General features: G+C 38.9%; 2 protein-coding genes across 8 annotated transcripts in view; one reads left to right on the top strand and one right to left on the bottom strand.

Annotated features, from left to right (window-relative positions):
* The window catches only part of LOC111243506 (uncharacterized), a 209,098-nt gene that overhangs the window by 52,011 nt on the left and 129,838 nt on the right, over positions 1–27,249 (top strand). The window lies entirely within an intron of this gene.
* Positions 1–27,249, bottom strand: part of LOC111243507 (uncharacterized) — a 134,055-nt gene that overhangs the window by 36,093 nt on the left and 70,713 nt on the right. The window contains exons 2-5 of one of the 4 annotated variants that reach the window (XM_086988865.1): positions 19,569–22,917; positions 17,290–17,699; positions 12,479–12,584; positions 1,975–4,997 (exon numbers count right to left, since the gene is read on the bottom strand). The gene's annotated coding sequence lies outside the window, so the exon portion shown is untranslated. Of the gene's footprint in view, positions 1–1,974; positions 4,998–12,478; positions 12,585–17,289; positions 22,918–27,249 lie in introns of all 4 variants that reach the window. The other 3 variants (XR_015327565.1, XM_086988859.1, XM_086988874.1) reach the window with 3 other exon arrangements.

Raw genomic sequence — 27,249 nt, 5'->3', positions numbered from 1 at the left:
CAAAAAATCTACGGTCTATAAGGGCAAAGGAGATATTTCGTTGTCAAATTGTCAGTAACTGAATGTCCGAGATGGTGTTGGTAGAACATAAGATATAAGCTACTCAGATGGAAAATCCTCTGTCGAATAATGCACGTATCTTTTCTATGTTTGCTGGAGTCTTCGCTTGAAGGAGGGAGGATCCTTTTTATAGGTTAGAAGGTGATATCCAGAGCAGACTCTTGGCCAATCAAGATTAGATCTTAAGCCAAACTATATAAGCGTAATATCGATATGATAAGCGCTATAATTGTTTTAGCGTAAAGTACTACACCTGAAATTGGCATCGAATTATCGTTGTTAGAAAGCAACAAAAAGCCTGAAAGAAACAGCAAGTTTTCAATAATATTTTTGCGCCCAGTTTTTGTATTGGGTGATCTATAGAGTTATGCTCTCTTAAAGTTCGTCGACCACAAAAAACATACGTTGTAGGTGCGTTCTGTACTCAACGCATGATAAGTTTATATTATAAGAAATACATTATAAGCAGTAAACTGGTCTTTGTAACAGCCTATTATATATTATCTTACGGCGCAACTAACTTTTAGCGGAAACCACTGTTCAACAAATTATTGGTATCTTTTCTTATTAATTATTGCTTCTCGTTTCTCAATAGTATTTGATGTTGTCAAGTTTAATCACGTGTTTCGTAAAAACGTTCTTATATTTTATTTCCTGTTTCAGAGCATCCCATGTTGAGATTTTGTTATATTTTGTTTATATTGTGATCCGCCCTGTCATGGTTTTGTATTTTTCTATAGATTTAAAGCGGCGTAAGGGCAATAAATGACTAATATAGCCGAAATCAAAACACTATTTTTCTTTGTTTATGAGCCCCTGGACAATTCTTCTATAAATAAAAAAGAAAGGGCTTTTGGGAATCAAGGATAACATTGACAAATATTTTCCGGTATATTTTCGTCCGGTACATACAGCTTTTTTATATACTAAAAAAATGGTTTTACTAGTTCTGGAGAGACAAAGAAATGTATACCACGAAGACGCGCTCGTGAACCAAACTGACCAGGAACACCCTTAGACATCGGTAGATTTCGTTATTGTAGATAGAAACGTAGAATTGTTTATAATAAATAAAATAAGAAGAAGGTTTAGAATTATCTCGTGAAAGACATTAGTAGGCTATCTGTTAGCGTGCAGCAGCAATTTATATAAGCGAACATTACGATTTGCGGAACTGTCAGTCATATATCGGAAACTCTGACTAAGTGGCGTCGGAGCAGCACTGGAGATCTGAACCTATAAGGTCTCCAGTTTTATTTCTCTCAGGGGTATGCGAATCGATCTGACACATTTGTGAATCAAATTATTTAAAAAACATGAAGTCGTGTGCTGAATGATTGCGCACGATTCAAGGACTTTAAGTCGTTTAGCACCAGACTTAAATTGCGGTAGTACGCTGGTATGTTTTTTTTTTAGATCATAACCCATTTAAAAAATCGCTGAGCATAACCTGCTCTAGTTTTTCCATTTTTCTAGTTCCATATTGTTTTAGGCAGCGCCATCACTCGTTTTTCAACATACGCAGAGTTTTAATGCATATTGCATCTGCATTGATACACTTCAACATACTACCATTTCCGAAGATTGTGGCAAGCAAAGGCAGGAAGGACAAATGAGAAAAGAAAGGGATCAATTGTAAAGCAACAGACAGCTGGTTCTATGTATTTGAAATCGAAAAGCATGTCTAATAAACGGTGATCGAGAATTGTAAATCCGTAATTGGGCAAATGCAATCTGTTGCCGGTTCTGAGGCTGCTCCGTAAAGGCACACGCACGGGGGTTATTTCTTGTGGTTTTAGGGAATAGGTGATGTCTTTGATAAATCGAAACTCCTCGAGATAAATTTGGAAGATATGCTTATTTACTGTATTTAAGGTACAGTTATAGTGTTGAAATTTAAGTTATCTAGCTAACCTCATCGTCAAAGATGTAGAACCACTGTGTGAAGCTACTGTGTCGGCCACACCAAGTCTTACGCGTTCTTACGATATATTGCTTGATTTCTGAAAGAACAGATACGTTCAATAACAGAAAGTGCTACATTTTTCTTCTCCGTGACTACAAAGTAGAGTTATACAAATACGCTGCACGAAATTTATTCAAACTTAACTACCTCCATTTACCTACGCTGCTATATTCTACAAATACGATCTAAGATGCTTAAGCCAAAACTTTCACTACAAGGCTTCACTCAAAGTAACATAAAGTTCGTCTAAAAATCCTTACTACATAAGGATGCCATATTTTTCTAATTATAAGGTTGTAAAAAACAGATTTATTTTTTTACTGAAGTTGACACCTTATCACTGCAACAGAAGTTCTTCAATCGAAATCGAAATGTCACAAGGTCGTATCTCCACTTCGTTAACTACCGAGATAAAATTATAAGCCTATATGCTATATTTAGTATTAAATATGAGTAATGAAATTTAGTGTTAACCTTGGAAAAAGAGGACAACTGCTCCTGTTAGCCTTTTCTGAAGTGTTCTCGCGTCATAATAATGTAAAGAACTCACTTACCTGTCAACTAATTATTTATATTGAGTGTATTTGTTAGGTATGCTATAATTTACCGGTGCATTATGCCGTATAATGCGAATCGTGCATCCCAACGTAACTTCTCTTTATATTAGGTAATCGCAATCCTTTGCCAGTGTGTTAGCTTCCAAAAGTAATCGAATATATCGCTTTTTTTTTAATTTGCGGTCCCCAGTTCCGGTTCTTGGATGAAAATGGTGCGTAGACTCTTACGAAACCTTTGAGCTGATTCACACCAGGATCTTCACATGATTGAAGATAAAGATCACCGAATGACTAATCGTCAGTATATAATGTAATGAAATTTTGAGTCCTGTGCTTGGCTTAAAAATTTCAGAATACAAAGAACGACTACGATCACCGTATCGCTAACTTAGATGTTGAAACATTAATTCTTTTCGCCTACTTCGGAAGCCTAGGAATCGCTCAACGTCTTCCTCTCTTAAAGTACACCAACCTGCACTGAAAAACAACAGCCAGGTCTAATATCATTTACAGTATATCGTGCCTTGCAGTGTACCCGATCTAAGAACATTACGATTAAGACAAATAGCGGGCTACTGCCGTCAAACCCATGAAAACGCTGGTGTGGTAGATTACTTCATTTGTCATCGTGACACTCTACAAGACGGTATGAAAGGCTTTATGCATGCTACTATTATGTACTGAAATAAACAAATCACGTTGCTTCGCTCTCGTATCAGTATGTTAATTAAAATGTACCTTCTACCCTCGAGAACGAGCCGTCGTAAACGTTTATGGCCCATTTCGGTGGGAGAATCTGTCTGTTCGTTTAGAAAAGCCTAGACATCCGCAAGGGCAAAATCTACTAGGGCATCTGTTGGTCAGGCCAGATAAACGTGTGAGCGACACTCACAATGCAGCGACACAATCCAAGCTATTTCTTAGTACATGTACAATTGCTGTCGTTTACTGTGAACTGAAAGCTTAAGGGAACTTTTAGTATTAACATTAGTTTACTCTAACGGCAAAAGTTATGGGCGATGCATATATAATATAATTATGTGTCTATTACCTGTGTTTTTGGCGTCGAATATGAAATCATTTTTCATATTTCGTCCGGAAAAAACGCAATATGAATCTTAACTACGACAATAAATTTAATTTATGTATCTATTTGAGAGAAACTATTTTTTATACGTTATTTACTGGTTTACCAAGTACTTGTGCTTCACGGCTCTGTCTCTCGCCTAGCGAATAGTATGTTTTCTAGCATATAAAGTGGATAATTTTATTTGTTGTTTTTCTTAGTATCATACCGGTAATTCATTACATCAAATAAGCCGATCCAAACGACAGCGAACGGATAAGAAGTACGCTTTATCCAGCAATCGTAACCAGTCAAGTATTTTGACCTAATCCTTTTGGTATGGAAATATAGTAGGGTAGCTATAAATGGGTTTGTTCAAATCCATTAATACATTGCGTGCGTACGCAACTGGGTATGGCAAAATTATCAGCCCCGGGTAATACATTCTACCCGCACAAACTCCACTCTCTGGGTTTGGTCTAGCTGGGATACGGTACGTATTTGCTCCATTGTTTTGTCGAACACGATTATATAATATAATAGTCATTTCGACGCAAGCGTTTCTATACTTCTGATTAATCTTAGGCGGCAGGGACCTCAGCAAACGATATTAGGTACAGTGAAGCCAAGGGCCTCAAGGGACCTCTTACGTTGCAGCCGTCGAGTTAGACAGGATCGGACGACTAGTTAAGTAGATAAGCAGATCCTGACCCTGGATCTTGCCGCATTGGCTAGTGACTGACCAGCATTGCGAATTTTCGACTGTCTGAGATCATTTACATCTCTATAAAAGTATCCTTATACACAACAGTGTACATCCAAAGCAGTCTAACTGAAACGTTAATACTGTGACTTCTCATTCCAATATCGGTTTTTTCTATGAATTTCAGGTGAGTACGCGCTTTGGTATTATCATGAAGGCATAGCCCCAGGTGCACGTGATTACCAGGAATCCCAGGTTGACAATGCCAGTCTTACAATTAAGAGACACTTTCCGTTATTAACCGCCGTGGTTTAAGAGCCAGTCGCTCATGGCGCGGTGAGGCGTTTTTAAATATGTTTCAGGTATAGAATGGAAGTATGTTTACGCTGGTCAAATATAATCATATGGTGAGCTGATATATTAACAGATTGCATACATGTGGGCTTTTGGTTATTTTTAAGCATATCATTTATGACAAACGTGCATTTTTAATCGGCCGCGTTTCTTCGTGTAAAGTTTGGCTTTTTTGTCGTGATTATGGTCGACGACGGAACCCTTTGTCGTGTATATCAACTGGATGAGTCCTCATTTTTTTTAACATCTTCGAACTTTGGGAAGTGCACCGTTCACGGTTCATCGCCTTCACTGAAACGGGTTAACAATTATTGGGGTTAGATATCAACTGTTGACAAGTAAAACAAATAATGCCCAGTCCAGTTTTTTTCTCTAATTAATATATGCCGATATAAAAAAAATAGCGCCAAAAATGTTATAATGAGTAAATGCGAAGATTGTATATCAGGCACACTTATGCAGCTAACGGTGGTTCTGCACGGACATGCCCCTCGTATACTTTATTCCTTGTTGACCCTTTGTATTTCCTTATCCTTTAAGGCTAATCGTATATAATCGTCTTCATATGCTACCAAATAATCGGTTTAATCCAAAATTCTGCTGTGTAAAGAGCATTTTTTAGCATCGAAAATTCACCGCGAAAATTAAGAAACTATCAATAAGTTGCAGTTGTACTTTCCTTTCTATCCAAAAAGTATATGACTGAAAGTAGACTGATTGTAGACATGCGGGCATACTGTGTTAAGATGACGCAGTCTTTCCTGCAATAGACTGTACGAATGCGAAGTTTCATTGAATTATACTAGAAAGGTGTAGAAAGGAGACGCCAAGCAGATATCGCACAAAAAAGCAACGGATAGTATTTAAAATGATTGAAATTACGACCGAGACGCATAATTTATTAGTAATAGGTGGTTTTAAGCACAACAACAACAACATTCGGCAAAGTTGGTAAACTCCAAGTTTACGTTTACCGAAAATGTAGTTTCCTACAATTCTGGCGAAAATCGAAAACAACGTATAACAAACTATCGTTGCTTTATCGTCTTGCGGTAGAGGCTAAATTACCGAATACGGCTAAAAGGAAAAGAAGATGGCAAAAGTAATTGTATCTTTCACGTTCGGCACCAAGACGGAGAGCATTCTGTTGCTGTCGGTCATTTTTTTAATCAACTGGTTACGGTAGCGAAGTAGATTAGTGAAAAAGAAGTTAAAAAATGCCGAGACAAACTGACGAGGTGCAAGCTTCATCTGTCACAGGCTGATACAGCCACTGGAATAATAGGTTATATATGTCAATAATAATGGCCCGATAATGTGACCCATCTGACTATTAATATTGACATGAAGGCCTGATGTGGTCCTGACTTTATCCAGCGTCACAGCATAACTTTCGGGTGAACCAGAAGATTGAACTTCATAGAGCGCTCCTGTTTCAAGAAAGATAGTAATTTCCGGAGAGGAAAGCGAACCTTACAGGTTTTGGCCATGCCGCCATGGGTGGTTTTATGTGATACTCGACGACTGATACAGTACACAGGAGAACAACATATATTAGAATGGTCTGGCCGTGGAAAGGTACAAGCGCGGTGTACTTGGATTTCGATGGAATTATTGTAACCAGAAGATATGACGACCTGTGTCCAGAAAGTGTGACGACCAGCTAAGCCTTCAGGCATAGCTCTGCTCGGATATCCCGATTCCATGTTAGTCTAACCATATATTTCAGCCTGAAACAACAGCCGACTGAGTAAGAGTAGCTGACTGATATGAAAAAAATGCGGACAAAATATCAATTAAGCTTTCACGAGGAAATTTTTATGTTAACTGCGGCAGGAAATTCTTAAGACGCTAATAAAAAGGGTGCAATTTGCGAATCACTTGGAAGTGTATTATGTTGGAACACAAATAGTTTTATATCTTTTGTTACAATTTTAGTTATCAGTCATTAGAACACACGGTTATCCATTACAGGTCTGGGGAATATAGCGCGTCTTCTACTCAAGCTTTTGTAGGGCAGTTTGCATAATCTTTACCGTGTGCAGTCTGTTGCAAAAAATAATAACTTAGGCTTTGGGCCTTCGGACAGCCTCACTCATTTACAGCTAGATTGTATACAAGTTCCTGTTCATCGGTCTGTTTTTATCATGAATTTCTAAGTGTATAAAACTTCCCCAATGCCTCAAAATGTGAATTCGAAGTACCTATCCCTTTCTCTGTGTTTTTTTTTTTCTTATTAACATGGAGACAATACCCTTTATTACTTGTAGAAACTCTGTGTTGAAATATTTTACTGTTGCTACGTGTTGCTGACAGTTGCGAAACATTGAGAGGCAATGAAAAGCCTTGTTCCTTTGTGATATCTATTGGGAGGATTTGCAATTGTGCTACTTGGAATGGAAACTTGAAAATAGGCGGGTGCGATTTGAAGATATTGGCTTCAGATGTAGCAAGTGCGTTAAGTAGTCGAATTTTCGACTCCAAGAGTCTTATTATGGGCCACGGTGCTGCGAACACATGAAACAAAAGATTAATTTTAGAATAAGGCTTTCCTCACCTTCTATCTTTTGAGCCAAACTGCATTATAGCGAACTTAGGTACAGCCCGACATAAATCTTTTCCACTACTACTTCTGTCGCAGTTATCCCTTTGAAATTATATACTGTGCTATCCGCCTAAGCGACATCTCATAGTCTGGGTGAATGAGATCATCCGCACAATATTGCTAGTGACGACAACATAAAATCTCCATCTCGACTCATGTTAATTATTGGGCTCAGGGTGTCGAGTGGAAGTCTTAGCGCATAAAACGGACCCGAGTTCTCGTGACATCGAATCACTTTCATTCTCCAACGAAAGCTGAAGTATCGAAAAAGTTGGGCAGGAAGTTTGAGGCCTGACAATACTATAGGAGACGTAAAGGGCTCTCAGAACTAAAGGATATGTTTTTTTTTTAAATATCAAATAGTCGTTCAAATAGTGAGCTACGGTGTAAAATGCAGCAGGATCCTGTCTCTTCTTTTCTATCCGCTTCTTCTTCCATAACAGCTAAGAAAGCTACGAAAACCAGAAAGGCGCACTTATTTGATAGACAAGACGTTGTGTTGAATGTAGAATAAATTTATAAGCCTATGGGAATGTTCCATGGTCACAAGGGAACCATTAGCTCAAATCTTGGCAGTGAACCTGTAATTGACTGTAAAGTTCATAACTTTCCTTCCTAAGGTGACTTTTCTGATAGTACAGTTTGATTTAGACCATAACGGATATACCAATTATGCTGTTAGCAAAAGCAGTGAGACGTCCTAAGTTGAGAGTTCACCGTTCAAAAATATTTAGATTTGAACAACAAGTTTAAAAGCCATTGCTGTTAAACTTCCGAACGTTCTATCCGAGAAGTGTAACGTTGAAACTCAGTTTATTATTAAAAAAAATGTCTCCGACTAAAGTTTGTAGGAGAAGTTTGTATTTAGTTTAAACATTTTTTTACCGGAAATGCACCTGAACAGTGACGCCAAAATCAATGATCAGGCAGCATACAGAAGAGCTTTAGCGTTCCAACCCGTCATACACACCGCATAATTCTTGTATTATTAATCAATTGGGGAACGTGGTCGTTATAAAAATGTTTACTAACGTCCGAGGCACCTGGATGTACGGGGATACCCCGTGTACGGTCCCCATTAGAGCCAAAAGCTCGGTGTTTCCTCAAGTAAAGTAGATAAGAAGTGACTAAACGCTAACTTTAGATCAAAAACAGAATTGCTTTTGCGTCTATTTTATCGTGAACTTTTATTTCTATTGCGTTGCATTAAGAAGACGCTAGAATCTCGTTTTTCTACATTTGCAGCGATAGAGTAGAATAATGATCATTCATTAACAGGCAAGATCAACCATGTTAGAAAAAAACTGTGCAGCAAGCAAAAGTACGATGTCCTACCATAACATGCTGTGGTATAACTGCCAGATTACGGATGCGCACAGATTTTGCATCTTAGGCATATGTATTCTCTCAATATATTTTGTTTTTTTTCCTACTTAGCCGTTAGCTCTTGTAATTAGTGAGATACGCCACACGGTATGACAGCTGCTATATCTATAGTTCTATATGCAATAGGCGCCGAGACTAGGACATCTCGGGTGCCTGTTTCTTTCCCTAGATTAATAATGTTAGCAAAAATGTCATAAACTGACCCTGAGGATTGGGGGCGGTAATATGCCTTTTCGGAAGAAAACACAAGAAACCTAAGCTAATGTAGCCGACTGAACCAATAATTTTAACATTTCCTGGATTTCGTGCAGAATAAGTGAAACTCGGATCCTCAGTAGACAACCAGTGAGAGATTATAGTCAATTGAACTTATTTACTAAGGTGTGAAATACTCATCTACAAACCTAAAATGGCATCAATCTTGGAGACTATTATTTTTCTACAGGGTTTTTTTTTCACACATCCACAGTGTATACGTTTGCGCTTTTGTGATGTCACTGCATAATACAGATCTATCCAAATTGGCCGGAAATTAAATTATTATTGAAAAAGTTGGCTCAACGAGTAATATCTTGCCACGTCACGGCAGAGGCTGGAGACAGGGGCTCACATAAATCGTATGTGAGCCCCGTTATATCGTCCGTTCTAACCAAAATGTTCGATACTTCCCTATATTTGTTGTCCTTAAAGCTGTGTCCGATACTTGCAGATGTCTTTTTTCTAATATGGAGTGAATATGCAGAGACTACGTAGTTCTGTTTGACAGACATATAGTTAGACGGTCCAGATATGCTATGTACGTTTGATGCGAGCGTCGCTCAAGAAAACATGCAAAAGTAGCCCGTTTAAATGCCGTTTTAAAGCCATCAACTATATTACTGATAACAGCAGCGTCAATACTAGATATTCGAATAGAAGCTAGAATTGGTGCAGGAATCAGATACGACAGTAACTTAAGTAATCAGGGCCGAAAGAAGCTGCCTCGGTCCACCATTAGTTCACAGTCCTTATGAGAAGTTCGAGTGCGAACTTCTCATAAGGATTGTGAGCTAAAGCTGGAACTAGAGCTCCAGTTCGTGTTGGCCTAGACAGCCAGACCGAAACGCGCTTAGGGGTCATCCAATCCGCGATGTGTATTACTACACTTACAGTTCTTCAAACTTACTAGGGTCATTTTTGATCTCGTTTATTGATAGCGTCGATTGTTGCTATGAGTAATGAATATGGTCAAAAAGTACGTTGTCACTTCCAGTTTCTCATGTTCCCTCTTTTTTTTTGCTCTGTTTTTCGCTACCATAAAGTCCCACCTTGTATCATGTCGAGCAGAGCGGACAGTACGTTTGTAAACTGAACTATACATTAAATGAGAATCGATTGGGCACTAACTCAGCATTCGGGGTAACTTGTTGATGGTTGCAGAGAACACATTAATATTGCAGGAAGGATGAAGAAATCCAGAGAGGCTGGTCCACACAAGTTGGCCGCAGAGCTAAAGGCGCCATGCATTTGGTCACAAAGTTCGAGTCCATGAAGTATGTGTTGCTAGTTTGTTAATTTCTGTAATCCTCCGCCACCTAGTTTGTACACACCAAATGCCGTATGTTTTCGGCCATTAGGACCCCCATAAACGAATGACTATTACTAGCAACTATCCTTCAAAGCAGAAAAACGTTTGCATAAATTGGTTATAAAGATGGATGACACGGCTTGCGATGTTAAATATATCAATATGGACATTTAATAAGAAGCTTTTAAAGTATTGCCGAGGATCGCAAGTTTATATTAAGCCAATATTAAATACGAGCTCCGAAAAACTTGGTCAGAAACTGCTATCTTAACAGAAGCAGCAAGTGTAAACAGATTGCCACACCAAACATCTTCCAATGACTAAATGAACGATGGAGTCTGTATTGGCTTTGTGGAGCCCTTGCGAACAACTAGCAATAGATGCACACGATAAGTTGCCATAAACTTGTATTCTGCTACTCCATGGCATTCATGTACGCTTTACACAACTTGCTCTATCCGAGGCTTCGACAATCTTCCTGTCATAAAATTAATGTCGCGTTCATCTCGCACTTTTGCAGGAGTTTATGACGGTCCCCCTTCTTCCACCGATAGTTGAATGGTCTAGTGAACCCTTTTTGAAGCAACAAGCGAATCACATCCTAATTCTTTTTTAAGTGTTGCTTAATGTCACGTACGCAGTATGCTCAATTTTAAACCTGAAACGCACACATAAGGGGCTATTGCAAAACGATATGAAGTTTAAGTGGAATCGAGGCTGCGTAACATGCGGTAGCAGTGAGTGAATTGAAGACCAAGCCGTTGGTTCGATACGTAAGGGTACGGAACTAAGGAGCACGGTATTTGCGCTCGGTGTAATGTTCGATTATATTATAGCTAAATAGTCTGCGGCAATATATGAGTAACTGTTTATTCATTGCCGGGTAACCGAATGATTGAAAAACGGCCTCACTAATTATATAGCCTATAGAATTAAGAAAGACCTGGCTAACAGATGTGCCAAAATGTTTCCAGTAGTTCTCAAGACGGCCTGTATTATATCTGATCTGTAATTATTTTGGCTGCATCTAAATTTCGATAAATACTCACCGGAAGACGACTAGTCAAAGTGAGCACTGATAAACGTCCGTTTATGCTATTAACGGTCGTCCGCTAATCGGATAAACTATTCGTTCATAAACTACGTTATGATTAGGACTATCTCGGTTTATTCCCTACTTTTGCTGAAATGGCAGTTATGCTTTCTGTGAAGTAGAAATAAGCTTTATTTTTGCGCCAGTCCATAGAGATGGTATCGCTCAGTCTGACCGATTGAAGGAAAACTGGACGGTTAGAAGGGGCAATTAAGCCTGTCTTTGTTTGAGGCTGGCTCCCACAACAAGACGAAGTGCGCGTATGGTCGGATTGGAACTCAGGCCACCATATATCGCCAACTCCAGAACGCCAAACACATCACCCACTGAGTTATCATTGCAACGAAGTAACTTACTGAATAAATAACAAATACCTCCAGCACGGCTCGTCAAGACTTCCTTGCAGAGAAGGGGCAAACAATTTGCGCGTTACTCAACTGTAAATTGTTTTGGTTATTAATGTGGGTATCGAGTAATGATAATTGACTTCATTCAATTCGAAAAGGGGAGAATGGCAAATGAATGCAACCGGTCTACTGCCAGTTTCACTGAAATGGTTGCCCTCCATGGTGGAGACGACGCTGGTCAACCGTCCAAGTGGGATCCCTTAAATACTTCATCGATAATGTTATATTATATAATACTGTTTAAAAAGCGAGCCATAAAGTGTTACGTAATTATTTTGATCGGTTACACCATAATACTCCACGACAGTCCGTTCCTACAAAAAGTATATGACATGCCAATGAAAAAATTACAAGTAGCGAGCTCTTTGATAGCGCTACAATAAGTTCAATGATGTATGTTAATGCTAATTGTGTTAGATAAAGCCGAATACTTTGTTTTACAAAAATTAACACTGAATCTCTTAAACTGAAAAGATACGGTAGAAAATTAGTGTGCGCCATCTACAATTAGCTTGTATTGTAGCATGGCATTTCTGCGTTGTCTACGGAAGATCGCCATATTTTCGCCTGAATCGGAAAAGGTTTTAAAGAAAATTCCATTCCGCACTATTTCAATGTCTTAGAAGACTTACAGAAAGCGAAGGAACACCACAGTTGACAACTATTAACCAGTAACTTCAGTATCTACTGAGTGTATTATAATTGAGAACTAACCATGAACTACAGTTTCTCTTAGACGAAGAGGCATCTGATGTGGACTGAACGGGAGGAGATTGCGACTCAGCTAGCGCCTATGGTTCCGTTTTTCAGAAAACTTCTCCTGAAACATTTTGCAAAATTTATGTGGGTTAGGCCTAAAGGACCACTTATCTAGTAGGATAGCACATAGATTATATGGAGATGAATCTCAAACCTGCAGGAGAAGGGTTCGCTGCAGAATTCTATTAAATAGGGTTTTTGACTGGTGTTATGGCGATACGAAGCACTCGTGATTTTCTCGCGAAGTATAGCTGGAATAAAAGTTATACCGCTGTCTAAAGTAGTCAAAGATGGTCTCTGAGTTACCGCATACTGTATTTCGATGTACACAATTAAATAGCCTTTTTCCCGGTGTTTTTCACAACTATTTTTAAGGACTTCTATAGGAAGTACACCAAAACATCCGTAGTTTACATGGAGTCATATTAGATCAGCAGTAAGATACTCCGGCGGGTGCTTGTAACTTACGTTCTACAACTTTAATATTCAGAGCCAAGAGATTTGTGTAGCCAAACTCATAAAAACTTTGCTGTCCAAATGGGCGAACATAAATAATAAATATAATATATAATAATATAATAAAAAATAATAATAAATAAGAAGCCACAGAATCAGCTTTCTTAATGTTTGGAACCGTTTCATTGTTTCACAGATCGATTATTCAAAGCTAGAACAACGGTAATGGACTATAGGGCCGGAAAGCAAAGATCAACTGCATTTTACAAACTTTTGTTAGATTAATTTTATTGATTCACATCGAAACTTGATTTTTGTTTAGCAGCTTAACTTAGCTAAGCTTAGCTTAGCTTAGTTGTTTGTCATCTGACAGGAGATGCGCTGTGATTTTCTTCGAAGGCATCCTTCTGTCTAGTAATTCAGATTCTATCTAACGATGACCTTGTTAATTACGAGCGTTTTACATGGCGGCATCGTGAAAGCTACGCTGGTTAGGACGTACGTATTTTAACAACATCTAATTTTCTCTGCGCCCTATGATAGCAGACATATTTAAAATCCGAAAGAGTTGATGGAGGTTTTTTTTCTTAGATAGTTTTGTTGCAGTCGATTCGATCTCATTTAATCGTAGTGCAGATATTCTGCGTACATCTGTATTGCGTACATCTTCAGATGATTTTCTGAGTGGCAAGCGATTGATGCGCGAATGAAGAAGTTGTACACGCGACTGATCACGTGGCTGTCTATTTTCACGTAATAGGTCGTAAATCTCAATCTACTTGCACGCTTTCATAGAGACCAACTGCGAGCCCGGCTGTCTTTATCTTAACTGGAAGTGGATTTTTCATCACTGCAGTTGTTCTGAGGAGCAGCACTGCACTGATCTGATGATATGCAAACTTTAGAGCACAGGCCAGCGTGCATTTTTGCATTGGTCAGAACATGTTGTCTGGTCGATAAATCTGTTACGCTATTTAACATGACATTTTGAGATCGTGCACATCTGATCAAGCAGAACGACTTCGTAAGCATCTGCACAAATAAACATATATTTCGATGATATTGACTTCCACTGGCTGGCCACCTCTAAACCGATCGCGTTCATGTAAACAAGTCACTTGTCATTTCACGGTACCTTGGTCTACCATCGTTACTCATAATTTGAACATAAAATAGCTCTTTCACTATTTGTTTGAGAATACATTGTAAAAGCTGTTTAGAGGGAAACGTCGACTTGACCGTTGAAGAACGATGGACCTGTTGCTTAAGGTCACCTAGCACGTACTATAATGAAAGACATCCTATTGCCAACAGCACAATTTCCGAATATGGCGGTTCAACTTCTATGATTATAAGTATGCCATAACTGTGCCCTTGTGCCCGACCGCGCTATGCACGTATTATGTATTTGACGAGGTTGGTTATCGCATCTGTGTTGGATAAGTGCTGTTTCGAAATGATAGCTCGATGACAATCGTACCACATAGTTGAGATTTACCTAATCAATATCTGTAAATATGTGCCTCACTGTACTGCCAGTCCGAAGTATCTTCGGCACGAGGCAGCTTCTAATAGATGACTCCCTTAGTTCCACACCAGTGGACATATGGTACCTTTTACCAAAGAGACATAACTAGGTACAGGATAAATATTAGAAATCTGTACATTGTCGAATGGCGACGTAGTATTAACACATGAATATTTAATAGTGTCGTTCGAAGTAACAACTAACTTCACGTACCCCTAAGTTTCTATTAAACTTAGGGGTACGTGAAATGATTCAGGTTGAAAAAAACCGGGCGCAGACACTTCGTTTCATGCTCGTGCTGAGAGCCAGGCGTCTGAAGCAACGTTTGAGAGCGTAAAGCTTAAAACGTCTATTCGCAGTCACGTTCGAAGTGGTAATCTTGGTGATAGTTTGACAAAGCTGTTTCAATAGTGGCCTTTCGGTTTAATCCCAAGCATCTACTATCAACATTGTATAAATCATCTTCTCGCTTGGTTTATGGGCCACGACCTAGACAATGTAGGCTACTGAAATCATACGACAGTACTCGCTTTTGTAGAATTTCTCCCATGTGCTCCAAAGCTGGTGATCCGTAGGTTTACTCAATTACGGCAATTTTACCAGCTATGGCGGCAGCTTTGTTAAATATTAATCCTTTGTTATTTGTACTGCAAGTGATATTGACCTCGTGATCGATACAAGTCAGCAAATATAACAACTTTTTAATTATGTAACGCAACAAAACTGGGGAAAATGAATTTCGGGTTAATTTACGGGCATAAATTTAGCTTTCAGCTTTGATGTAATAAGGATATTTTGAATTTTTCAAATATCTCTTTTAATTTTATTAGCTGCGTTTTTCATTTGAGAAGTGTCAGATGTTTGCTCAAAAGTCTATCTTAACTCGGAAAATGTCGGTCACGGGAATTTTTGTTCTTCTTATATATATATATATATATATATATATATATATATATATATATATATTTATATATATAAATTAGTATGACTAAATTTATGAATGTATCGTTCGTTTTTTATCAAGTGAGAACAAAGCAATTTGTTCAACTGAAATGCCCCGTGCGCAGGACAAAAAGTTCAGTAACTTCAAAAATATAATTTTTTTACTCTAATTACTCTATTTTTATACAACGAAGAATTGTAGCAAACTTTGAAATTGCGGATCTTCGTTACAAAGTATAGAGATATAATTAATAGAAGTCGATTCGCTTCTGTGTTCTATTAGTTTTCCTTCTTTAGACGATGCCTTCTACAATGTACGTCAATTACGATATTCCGAGCTTCAAAGCGAGAAAAATATGCGTTTGAAACTAAATCGTGGTAATGTGCCGCAGCTCAGGTAGACGCGTGTACCTATAATGGGGCCTAAAACCGTTATCTACGATTCTGAGGTTTGTGTGCACTATTAATTTACCTCAATTTATTCTGTATCAGAAATAGGCCGCTAAATATCTTTTGGCATATCTGCACCTTGGAAACCTTAGTTCTCGCATTATAAAAATAATTGTGTTTTCCAACTATATATAGTTTCCAAAGAAGACTTCGCTTGAGTAGCGTGGCTTCAAATACGCTACATCTGCGGTTAATAGGTCGAAAACGACTTGACTAGTTAGAAGTTTCGATTCACTTAATAATTGCTCCGGCATCTCCCGACTAAACTTCGCAGGAAAACACATCCAGAAGGTAAAGTTACTATGCTAATTTTACCGTTTGAATTTACTTATCCACTAAATCGCGTTTACGGTATTGATCTTTTCAGCTAAATTGGACAAAGGCCGTTCCGGCTTGGGAAACTCCGTTCCGCTTAACACCCTTTCAAATCAGGCGCCATACCACACATTATCAAAAATAAAACATTCAAGGTGATCCAACTACATACGAATTTTACCTGTTCTTAGATTTGTATGTAAATGTGCGGCCCTGAAAAAATGTAGCACGCAGAGGCTTTTATTAATGTAACTTCCTTAAGTCTTGTTTAGAGGGATACCCTAAAATATCTGTGCTTGTCTATGGTCTAGCTAGATGAGAGCTGTTACGATCAAAGGGCCCTCGTTAACAAACTCCTAACTTCTATGTTCAACATGATTATGAAAAAGCTCGGAGACGTTGTATGTATCTGTTTTTTTCTTTGTTTTTGGCCTGTCAGGAAATAGTGCTTGCAGTCTTATCAGGACCGACTTCGATATACTGCCTGTGGATTCTGAAACTACTTTCATATGAATCTTAATTAGATCCGCAATGAGCAGTTACAACTAATACTAGAAGATTACAGTAGCTCCGTGGGAAACACTAATCTGTAATCCAGATCAGAACTTTACGCGTCTAAATTAGCAAGCAAATCCAGGATGTCAAGCGTTAAACTGGAACGTCGGTTTTAACTTCGCATGAGCATGTAAAGCACAAATTATGTACAAAAAGGAAAGAACAACAAGAATACTGCTACTGCATAAGGCCGAATACCGATAAGGGCACAGTCGAATCCAGGAGAATCCATATGTTAAAAGTGCCTGTTTATCGAAATAGTAGTCCCTATTATGGCACTACTGGTTTGAGACGCTGTGGTGCCAATGACCGTGAGCCAATCTCAATACACCTAACACCTTTTTGGGATTACTAAAATTAGATAGCCGGTTTGGAATGATCTCCGCCTCCCGCATTTTTATTTACGGGGCATCAAGGTTTACATTTCTCAATAGTACAAATACAATATATATATACAATATAGGACAATAGTACTCACGAAAACATCCGAACGTATAATTGAGACAAGAGAAATACTTACGAGTCTTGGTCTCGAAACATTTAATCCAGTTAACACGCGGGATCTCGTATTTGTCCAAACTAACAGTAATGAATTACTGGGACAGTATGGTTTATCGACTCTTCGGAAATTCTTCATGGGGCTTGGCGCTCCGACGATATCCCGACCAATCATCAGATGGGATATGTGTGATTATGCATCAGTTGTATGGGCTATGACGGTACTCGCAAGAGAACCGTGTTGGTACATCACGGCTAACCGCTCATTAAAAAATTCATGCTTATGTAGATCTAAGCTGAATAGGGAGCGATTATCTAGAGGCCTAATCGCCAGCTAGGATTGAGATCACATTTTCGTTTGGCGTATATTGTCTTTGTTAGAAAAATACATGGTAAGTAGTCGTTTTTCCACATTCAACGACTCCGATCGACCTGCAACGGATCGAGCACAAAATATTTCTTTCAGGATACTTGTATGAGAGAACACAGGATACGCATGCATAAACACATTTCAATAAACAGTGCAGCTGTATATTTTTTAATAACCTAATAAGAAGCTTTGCGTTATATCGTATATATCTAATACGTGTATCAATTTACGCTAGAAAAAGAAGCTATATCTGGTAAATTAGCAATTTCAGAAAAGGCCACTAGAGGGCATTTTCAGAAAAGCTAAAGTTACTGACTCAATGATAGACGTCGTAATGGCGTGTCCGACCCTCGAAACTGTTAACTGGGCCGACAGAATAAAATACGTTCAATGGAGTATGTGTTTTTCCTAACTAGCAACGTCACGTTGCCGGGTGGACAAAATTCACACCGATTTAGACAAGTGATGATGACAAGTCATCATCCTGCGGAGACGTTTACGGTCATAACGACGTAGTTGTCATTATGACCGTAACGTAAGTCAAAAGGTGTGAAGGCAATTAGATAAGTAGCTTCACGTTCTGATACAAACGGTCGATTGTCGTCGAACACGGAATCAGCTAACTTTACGAATAAACCGAGCGTCCAATAACGCGACGCGCCACTGTGGACCGCCCAGTTTTGTCACAGCTAAAAATTGACAGATGATCAGTAGATCGTCAATAGAGAAGCATCATTGCAAGCTGAACTGTGGTTATTGGATAGCACAATGTTATAACCATCATTTCCATATGACAACCCATTTATTCCTCTAAGGTTGCTATAACTTGGTTTAGGTGCTTGAAAAACTCTCGTATACGACCCATTCAAAATCCCGCAATAGATTTATCGAAGCCATATATGAATAACGCACGTAACGGTTGACTGATCTTATCATTACAATTCTGTCCTAGTTTATACTGGACGAATGGGAACAGGTTGGGAACAAATCTGACAAAATAGTAGTTTGTAACAATACTTGGTGCCTGGTTCCTTACGCCCCATTAAAATAAGGAATTTATTATACTTAAATAGCTTAGTAATCTAGGGAAATTGACGACTGTTAGAATCCGGAGAGAGCTAAAATTTTAGGGTATTGGCAGTTCATAGCCCAAATGGTCGAATTATCTAGATTTGAACGAGATAGGTTACAATAGCCACTGTACAGTATAGGGAAAAAAAAACATCCCTCGCATGCTTGAGCCTTATTTAGGGAGATTACGTTTCTAGTGCATTTTTTAACAGGTTAAATCTTGCTGTTTGTGAGACGACGTTTGTGACTGAGCACTAGAAATCGGGTCCGCGTCCGACAGCAGCATTTGTCCGTACCGAATTTTCTTTTTGCCCGTTTAATGAGCAAAAGTAGCAATTCGACCAACTGTGCTTCGAAAGTTTGTTCAAAAAATTAATTTTGCTTAACGTGTTGACAGAACGTGGGTCACTTTGGTTCTTGGAATAATGTTAATTGCAGTGCAGTTGGCGTTGAACAGCAAAATTACACCATCGCATTTTGCTCCGCGAAGACCGACCCCACCAGACCTGCATCAACGAGCTCTATTCGAGTATCCAAGAAACGCGAAAGAAAGTTCTTTGCTCAAGAGGAATTACCTTCTACGGCTCAGTGGATAACTTTTCAAATCTTTCACATGTCAGTCATTGCGCGCACAAACCCGGATATGCCGTATTCAGCGCGGACTAAACCAGGTTTTAAGAAACACGGCCATTTGTTGATTAGGTACTTACTTAGCCCGCTTGTCTTTAGGAGATTAGACGACCCTAATTTTCTAACAGACAACTTATTCAAAGTACCAGTTACAAAAAAATATAGAAAAGCAGTGGTTTCTTTACAATGATTTCCGCTAGTCATACAGAGGTTGCAACCGCGACACCTACCGCAAGTGTGTCATTTTCAAGCACTGCTATATCGTTCAGTCGCGAACGCTGTCTATAGCCGCTCCTGTTGGCTCGTTCTCGAGGGTACGGCTATCTCCATAGGCGAATAAAATAATTAGCTGGCCTAATAAACGGCTCCCAGTAGCAGATGACGATTGCTAAAACATATATTTAGCTTTTTTTTTCTTGACGATTAGTCCTTTCCGCTAGAATACTTTGCTAGCTGCGTATTCATGCTGTCGGCGTCTACCCCCGCAGAGAGCGCACGATGACCTTTGTTTTTCACACTGGCATTCCTTGGGGCATTAGCTGGGCTTCGGCAGCTGCTGCTGCTTCTTCGAGAAGACACTTGTGGTGCACGCATCTGTAACACGCTGTCGTGCTCTCGACGTCCATTCCTTCGAATCGGACTGTTGGGCCTGCTGTTTTTCCGTCCGCCAGACGGTGTCTCGCTTCAGCGTCAGGGGTTCTTTTTTCGACGCGGTTTGGCTTGCCGCCAGTCGTTGGCCGTTGTTGATGTGTGGCTTGACCTTGCACAGAGAAACGCCTCCAGCACTTTGGGCAGATGATTCTTTGTTGGGGCTGCAAGGACACCTTTTAAGGACACGCCTCGAATCTGGCCTGGATCACATCGATATTCTCATTACCATCGGCACATTGACTGTGCTCCGCTTTGATCATGATTAATTTAGAATAGTACTGCACTACGGGTTAGACCACGCAAAAAAATTATCTGCGGAAAACACTTGGCGCGGACCCAGACTACTCGAGTTTACGGCGGGCTGTTATACCTAATGCGACAGGCAAAACCCTCTTACCCTGCTAGTTACGAGAATCATTTGTAAGTATGGCGGCTCGGGAATCATCGGCGTTGCCAATGATGGTAATCGATGAATGAATCGACCAAGACAGCAGTGATCGTAATAAGCGCTTTCTGATAGTTTCTATGCATTGCATGAATCATACGACCGCTGATCATTATAAATTTATATTGCATAAACTTTAGTGACAGAGTTTTTTTTTAGCATGTTAAATTATTATGTGGACTATTATCTATCACTCAAATATACACCTTCCTCGTGAAGTATTCTGTCGTCCACTACCTAAGCTAAAGTACCAGCATTTCATGTTTTCGATTCGTGGTTCTGTCATTTCATCTCCAAACTGGTGAAGGGATGTTCTATCCTTCTAAGACCTTTGATAAATCTAGCCCATGTGTTGGTTGGTCTTTGTCCACCAGCTGTTACATGACGTAATGCCTTCTGCTCAGTTACATATAGCGCATGCTGCAGTAGAAGGTTCAACTATCAAAAAATCATTTTACGTGAATGTTTATCTATTCACGTCACAATTCTATCCACTTTTCAGTTGCACCCATAATTGAAACCTAGTGCTCATTACTTAACCCACAAGAAGCGCCTTGGGCATATGTCGCTAGATAAGCTTTTTTTTAATATGCCCAGACCTTTCTAATTACCCCGTTTTACGATACGACAAGCAATTGTTTTGCTTGACAATATTTACGCTGGCCTTACTTTGGAAGTGCGTTCATCCTTTCAGCCAGATCTCAAGTTGGCTTGTCGTCGTTTAAAACCGCACGTATAAGAAGAACACATCGCTACGAAACCGAAAGTGGTCTTTTAGGGTTCACCTCTGTATGGTCGGGTAACACTTAGCTTCAACAAGTAGACTATAGAAATTTAAGATGGATTATAAACGTGCCTTCCGTAGATTTAGACACACGCGACATTAGTCAGTCAATGTCCGAGATATTGTATCTGTAAACTGAGACTAGCAAACATCCATTGCATATATATTTGCGTAAGGAAAAATATAATAAACAAGATTGCTACATCATCTATCCAATCAGTGCACACGTTACATAGGGATAATTACTTAATATAAGTAAAGTCGTGGATACTTTGCCGTACGAAATACTGCGCTCTGAGCCTGCTTCTACGCTCTAGGCTAGATAGCCGAGTGTTCTGATTCGTTTATTTCAGAGTATAATTATTTACTTCCCTAAGTGTAGAATTTTTGCCCTCAAAGTAACGTGTCGATTAGAACTCGTAGAACGGACAGGTTACTCTCACGGGGCGATTCAGGGTGAACGACATCCAACCAAATGCTCCTCGGAGTATAGCTGTTTTTTTTTTTTTTTTATCATTTAGTGATGAGATAAATGGTGAAACCACTTGCATAGCAATATTTGTATTGAGAAGTAATGGATTTTGAGTGCCACCTATACAGTATTCTCTGGAGGACTTTACGTTGTGTTATAATGCTTAACGTGCAGGTAAACAAAAACATTATCAGTAAACAAATTACCGTGAGCTATACTACTGGTTTGCATTAGAATACGCAAACATCAACCAATCATTCAAATATGAAAGATTCATTGTGCGGCTGATTGACGAAATATTAAAAAAAATTTTTTTTTTTTTGTAAAAAAAAAGAGCGCTTGTCAAAGAGTACACATTTCATGTTGAAAAACCAATGCAATCATCAGATCCGGTTGCTCGAAGTTCTTTGCGGTCAAATCTTTTCAAATTCAGTTAAATATGAATTCTTGATTATCGGTACTGTTAATGCTTTTTTAAATACTCTTCGATGCTGATAAAAAAGCCTTGAGAATCTTGGATAGGTAAGGTCGTCTGCGTAAAATAGAGGCAATTAAGAGTAGCTGAACTTGGTGAGCTCTCGAGCAACTAGTCTGGCTTCCAGTTTGAACTTTATCACGTCTGTTCTAGCAAAGACTTGTTAGGACAGCTGAAGCCTGACAAAATTTCCACGTTCTAAATATTCACAGATAGATCCTTGAACCTAGATTATTTTTTTGTGAATCAACCCAGTTGTTAAAAAAAAACAGTTTCGGGACTCCCTCGTTCTCGTTCTCACGCCTTAACTAGCGCCGCTCAGAGACTCAACATGTTTAATGAGACTCGCATCTTCGCCATTATGTCTAGGTCTATATCCCTAATCGAACGCGGCCTAGAAATCCGCCAAACACGATGAAACACATGGTAAACTGTCGTGGTTTGGCCTTACGAGGTGTTCAGTGTTCTCAACGACGATCACTGACAAGTGAAATTATTTCTTGCAGTAATCGTCATTAGCGTATATCGACGATAAATTTGTCATATTGTCGGTAAATCACTATGGCTATCAACATTACTTACTGTTAGCTTTAATTTGTACCTACGGTCTTTTTGGTGATTGTGATAGAATTTGTTACTTATCTGTTTGCCGTTGTTTATATGACTTGGCGCTAAACACATTAGACGGTATAGCGTATTCGTATGATAAGGCCCATTTGAGGCCACTGTCGGAATCTGCCGTTGAAGCACAACTGAGGATCAAGCATGGAAAAATTTGTTAGTACGGGACCTGAGGTGGCTGTTAGCCGTCCAACGGCGCCGTTTTGGGGTCAAAGATGAGAGGCACTCGCCTCAATGAGACAACTAGGCTAATAGCTTCAGAGGTTTATTTGAAACCGCTTTCTGAGACGGATGCAACACATTCTATATGATACGAACTATAAATAACGATAGCGAACACGGTCGTGGCTTCCATGAGTTCAACTATTTACAATAGCTATCTGTGATGGAAGATAGAATAGAGTTGGCAGCCGTTGCGTTGCTAATCTGCACCGTGCAGTGAAAAAGCGGACCGAAATTTCGCCTAGAGCGTTAGATATCCGCAGCTTATACAGAGGTTTAAGTTAAGTCATGTGTACCTAGAAAATGGAATGGTATGCTACAATAGTACGAATAGATCGTAATATTTGTGGCTTTAGCAATAAAAGAACAAGAAATTTTTGTGATCAAACCTCTCACTTCACGGTTTCACTTTAAGCCGTTTTTAAATATATATCGAATATATTATAAGGTATATAATAGGTGCAAGTAATCTATTAGGCTGGTGATTCTCACTCGTACAGCCATTCATCAGCCATCAGCCAAGATCCATAGTGGGCATACTAAACGCAACCGCAACGCCAACTGTGTCCGATAAGAGCTACTCGGAATCCGCTTACTATTTTTACTATGAAAAATGCACCAATTAGTCGAAATAGGACACGGTACACGTGCCGCGACGCAGATAAATGATGTGATAAAGTGTTAGTGAGTAAGTGAAGCGATAAAATAAAAATATCCTTATTCTAAGCGGAAACAAACAATGAAATCACTTCCATTTTGCTTCCTTGCCAGCGTTTGCCCTTTGTAGCAAGAACAACATCTAATAACACTAGCGTATCACAGGGTAACTTTGGAAAGAAGCCCTTCTGAAAAGGTTCGAAATAGACGCTAGCACCATTTCGAGCTTCAACGGTCACCGTAGACGCAGTGCAGTGCTGTGCCCTATAAATCAGATTGAGAAGTTGATTTGATTACTTACTGACCGCAAAAACTGCACCGCGCGTTCCGGGTGTTGTGATCAGCCCACATGAAGGTGTTGGCGGCAAAAGAAAATTGATAGGCTATTGACAACTTTATATTTTCTGTAGATTCGTCTAGCTATACTAACTCGAACAATAAGGCTTTCTGTTTCTGAGGCCGCTTTCGACGGATTCGATACTTTCTACTACTGTTATGCAATCGTTGTCTCGAAAGTAAGCTTCTGACTCTATCAAGCGCCATCCTCTGACAATCAGCACTATAAAGACTAACAGAAACAAACAAAAACAGAGTTTCGACAATGACAGCTGTTAAGTGCGAGTTCAAAAGTTAGCCATCATCGCCTAACGATAGACGCTTTTCTCTTAGGCATCCCCATCTCTTAGGTATATGATACCACGGACATATCAGCGTATCTTTTTTTTTTATATCTTATCTTTTATCTGCTTATATTAATCAAGCCTCATAAAAAGTGCGGACGTGGTTAAAAATTCAATGAAGGGTGTTTAATTTTCGTGGGAGACCGCTCCGTCGGCCCTATTTTATATATTTATATTTACCCTAAAAAAACTGCATCCATTTCACAACAAATGTTCTTATAATGTGCTATTTCTGTTAGCTCGTTATAAATATTTGTCTCTTTGTCACTTCCGGGAAGATTTATTTTCACTCCTTATCTAAACAGTTTTTAATTACCACCGAATTTTTATATATTTTTTCTATAACTTTTGTAAATTTTCAAGTATACGAAGTTATAAAAAATGATGAATGGCAAGACATTCGTCAATCTTTTAAAACTGATCAAAGCTAGCGGTGGAATGTTGCTCTAGCTGAATGAGGTTACTCAGGCAGATTGACACGGACGCAGAGAATTCTCCCATTGTGCTACAGGATTAACTCAGGCTACATGCCATGTCCAAGAAAACGCAGAGCTTATTTACAAAAAAAATACATGCAAGGGGTTTACAACAATTAGTTTTATCGTAGTTTCTGAATTAAATCTGAGGTTAACTTAGCGTTATTCGAGAGCTCATCTTGTTGTGTAGGCAACTTGAATAAGTAAACAATGATATCAGCATTTTTGAAAAACGAAACACGCTGAAAGCACTCTGTGGAAACGAATGTAATCTACAATAAATAGAAATAATATGACGACATAAATTAAACATCGTCTCATTGTCTGATTCCAGGTGAGTGCGTGCGTCATTCTTGACTGATGGTGAGCCATCTACCGGGAACTATTGGAATACAAAAGCCAAAATATTTCGCAGCTAGTTTATATCAGTTTGCGTAACTTGTAGCTACTTCAATTAAACCTTTACCTGAATTTCGAGTTAATCTTAAAAGATGGAGCATACGTCTAGGGCATGAACTATACTTAGTCTGATAGCCAGTGATATGACGGTAGGAGAAGCAAGCGTGTACTTATGACGGTTTATACACGTATCCATGTTTAAAACGATAAAGCTCATAAGTTAGTATGTAACTTACTATGTGGAACAGAGGCCATCAACCTATATGTGGAACGAATCTGACGAGGACGCGGCGAAACAGAATTCATGACAAAAATATGGATGCGAACGGCACAAATCCAAGATTAATATGCCTATCAAACCGAAAGCGTCTAGAATGCATTAGAGGTACGCACACGACCTATGTCACAACTCAAATCATCATCAACTGAAACTGACAAACTAACTACGCCTATTCTCATAAAATGTGACAGATCAGGCCAAAAAGTGCAAAAAAACATGGCAGGTGATGTAGGTGAGCATAAGGCGAAGCAACCGCTGCAACCCAAATGTAAAGCATACATAACAGCTCATACACTAGTATTCAATATGACAAGTTAAATATAGGCAGGACATATTTGATATAAATTCAGAAGAGGGTAATAGGTTAGATATAAACAGATCTTATTTATGTAAGTCCAGAAAAATGTGGTCGGTTAGACACAAGCAAGGCACCGAAAATATAAACCCAGATTTAACGTAAAGAGGTCGCAACAGATACAAACCTAAAAAACACGATAGGTCAGACGTAAACAGGACATAGCAGATATGAAGAGATCAGATATAAACTCGTGAGAACAAAACGGATGAGGTATCAAAAAGCGAAAAGAGATTTTCCCTCAGAAAAAGGCGAAGGGTCAGTCGTAAACGGAACACGTTAGACATGGACTCAGAAAAATACGACAAGCGAGGCATAAAGTAAACGCGTTATATATAAATTTCGGAAATTATTATGGACCAACATACGCAGGACACATCAGATATAAATTTGTACTATGTTATTATATGTATCAAATGTAAAAAAGTCAGATTAAATCTAAAGCAAATAGATAATAATAGATCGGATACAAGGGGGCCACATCAGATACAAAACTTCGAGAACATGACAGGTCAGATAGGTAAAGGACACATTAGATTTAAACCTAAGAGAACATGACAAGTCAAATATAAGCGAGGCAAATTTAACATGGATCTGAAAAGACATGACAGAATAAACATAAACTGGGCATGTAAGACATAAGCCCAGGAGAATACGATAGAACACACATAAGCAGAGCACATCAGATATATTCCCAAAAAGACACGAGAGGCCAGAAATAAACTGCTCATATAAGATATAAATCCAAGAGAACTTAGCAGGTCAGTGGTAAACTTGACATACCAAATATATATCCGGTAAAACATGACAGACTAGACAAACTCGACACATTAGATACCTATCCAGGAAAACATGATAGGTTAGACATAAACAAGAGTCATGGATATAAACACAAGAGCACGACAGGTATATTATAAATAGGCAACACCTCAAAATATTAAATATGACTTAAATTGGCTAGACATAAATAGGCCATATCAGATACAAGCCTAAAATAACATTGTAGGTCAAACATAAACGAGACACATTAGACACAGATCCTGGTGAACATAAGTCAGGCATAAACTGAAAACATCAGATATACATCCAGGAAAACAAGACAGGTTAGATATTAACAGGCCTCATTAGACAAACCCAAAAGAATATGACAAAGTTAAATAGATATAGGCAGAACACATTTGATATAAATTCAGAACAAGGTAACAGGCTAGATATAGAAAGACCTTATTTAAATATAAGTCCAGTAAAGTGTGGCTAGACACAAGCAGGGCACAGAAAATATAAACCCAGATTTAACGTAAACAGGTCGCAACAGATATGAACCTAGGGAAATACGATAGATCAGACGTAAACAGGAGATAACAGATAGAATTAAGGAAAACATGATAGGTTAG

Source organism: Varroa destructor, unplaced genomic scaffold, assembly GCF_002443255.2.
Source record: "Varroa destructor unplaced genomic scaffold, Vdes_3.0 BEIS01000001.1, whole genome shotgun sequence".
Taxonomy (NCBI): Eukaryota; Metazoa; Arthropoda; class Arachnida; order Mesostigmata; family Varroidae; genus Varroa; species Varroa destructor.
This window is presented reverse-complemented; position numbering and strand designations above follow the sequence as displayed.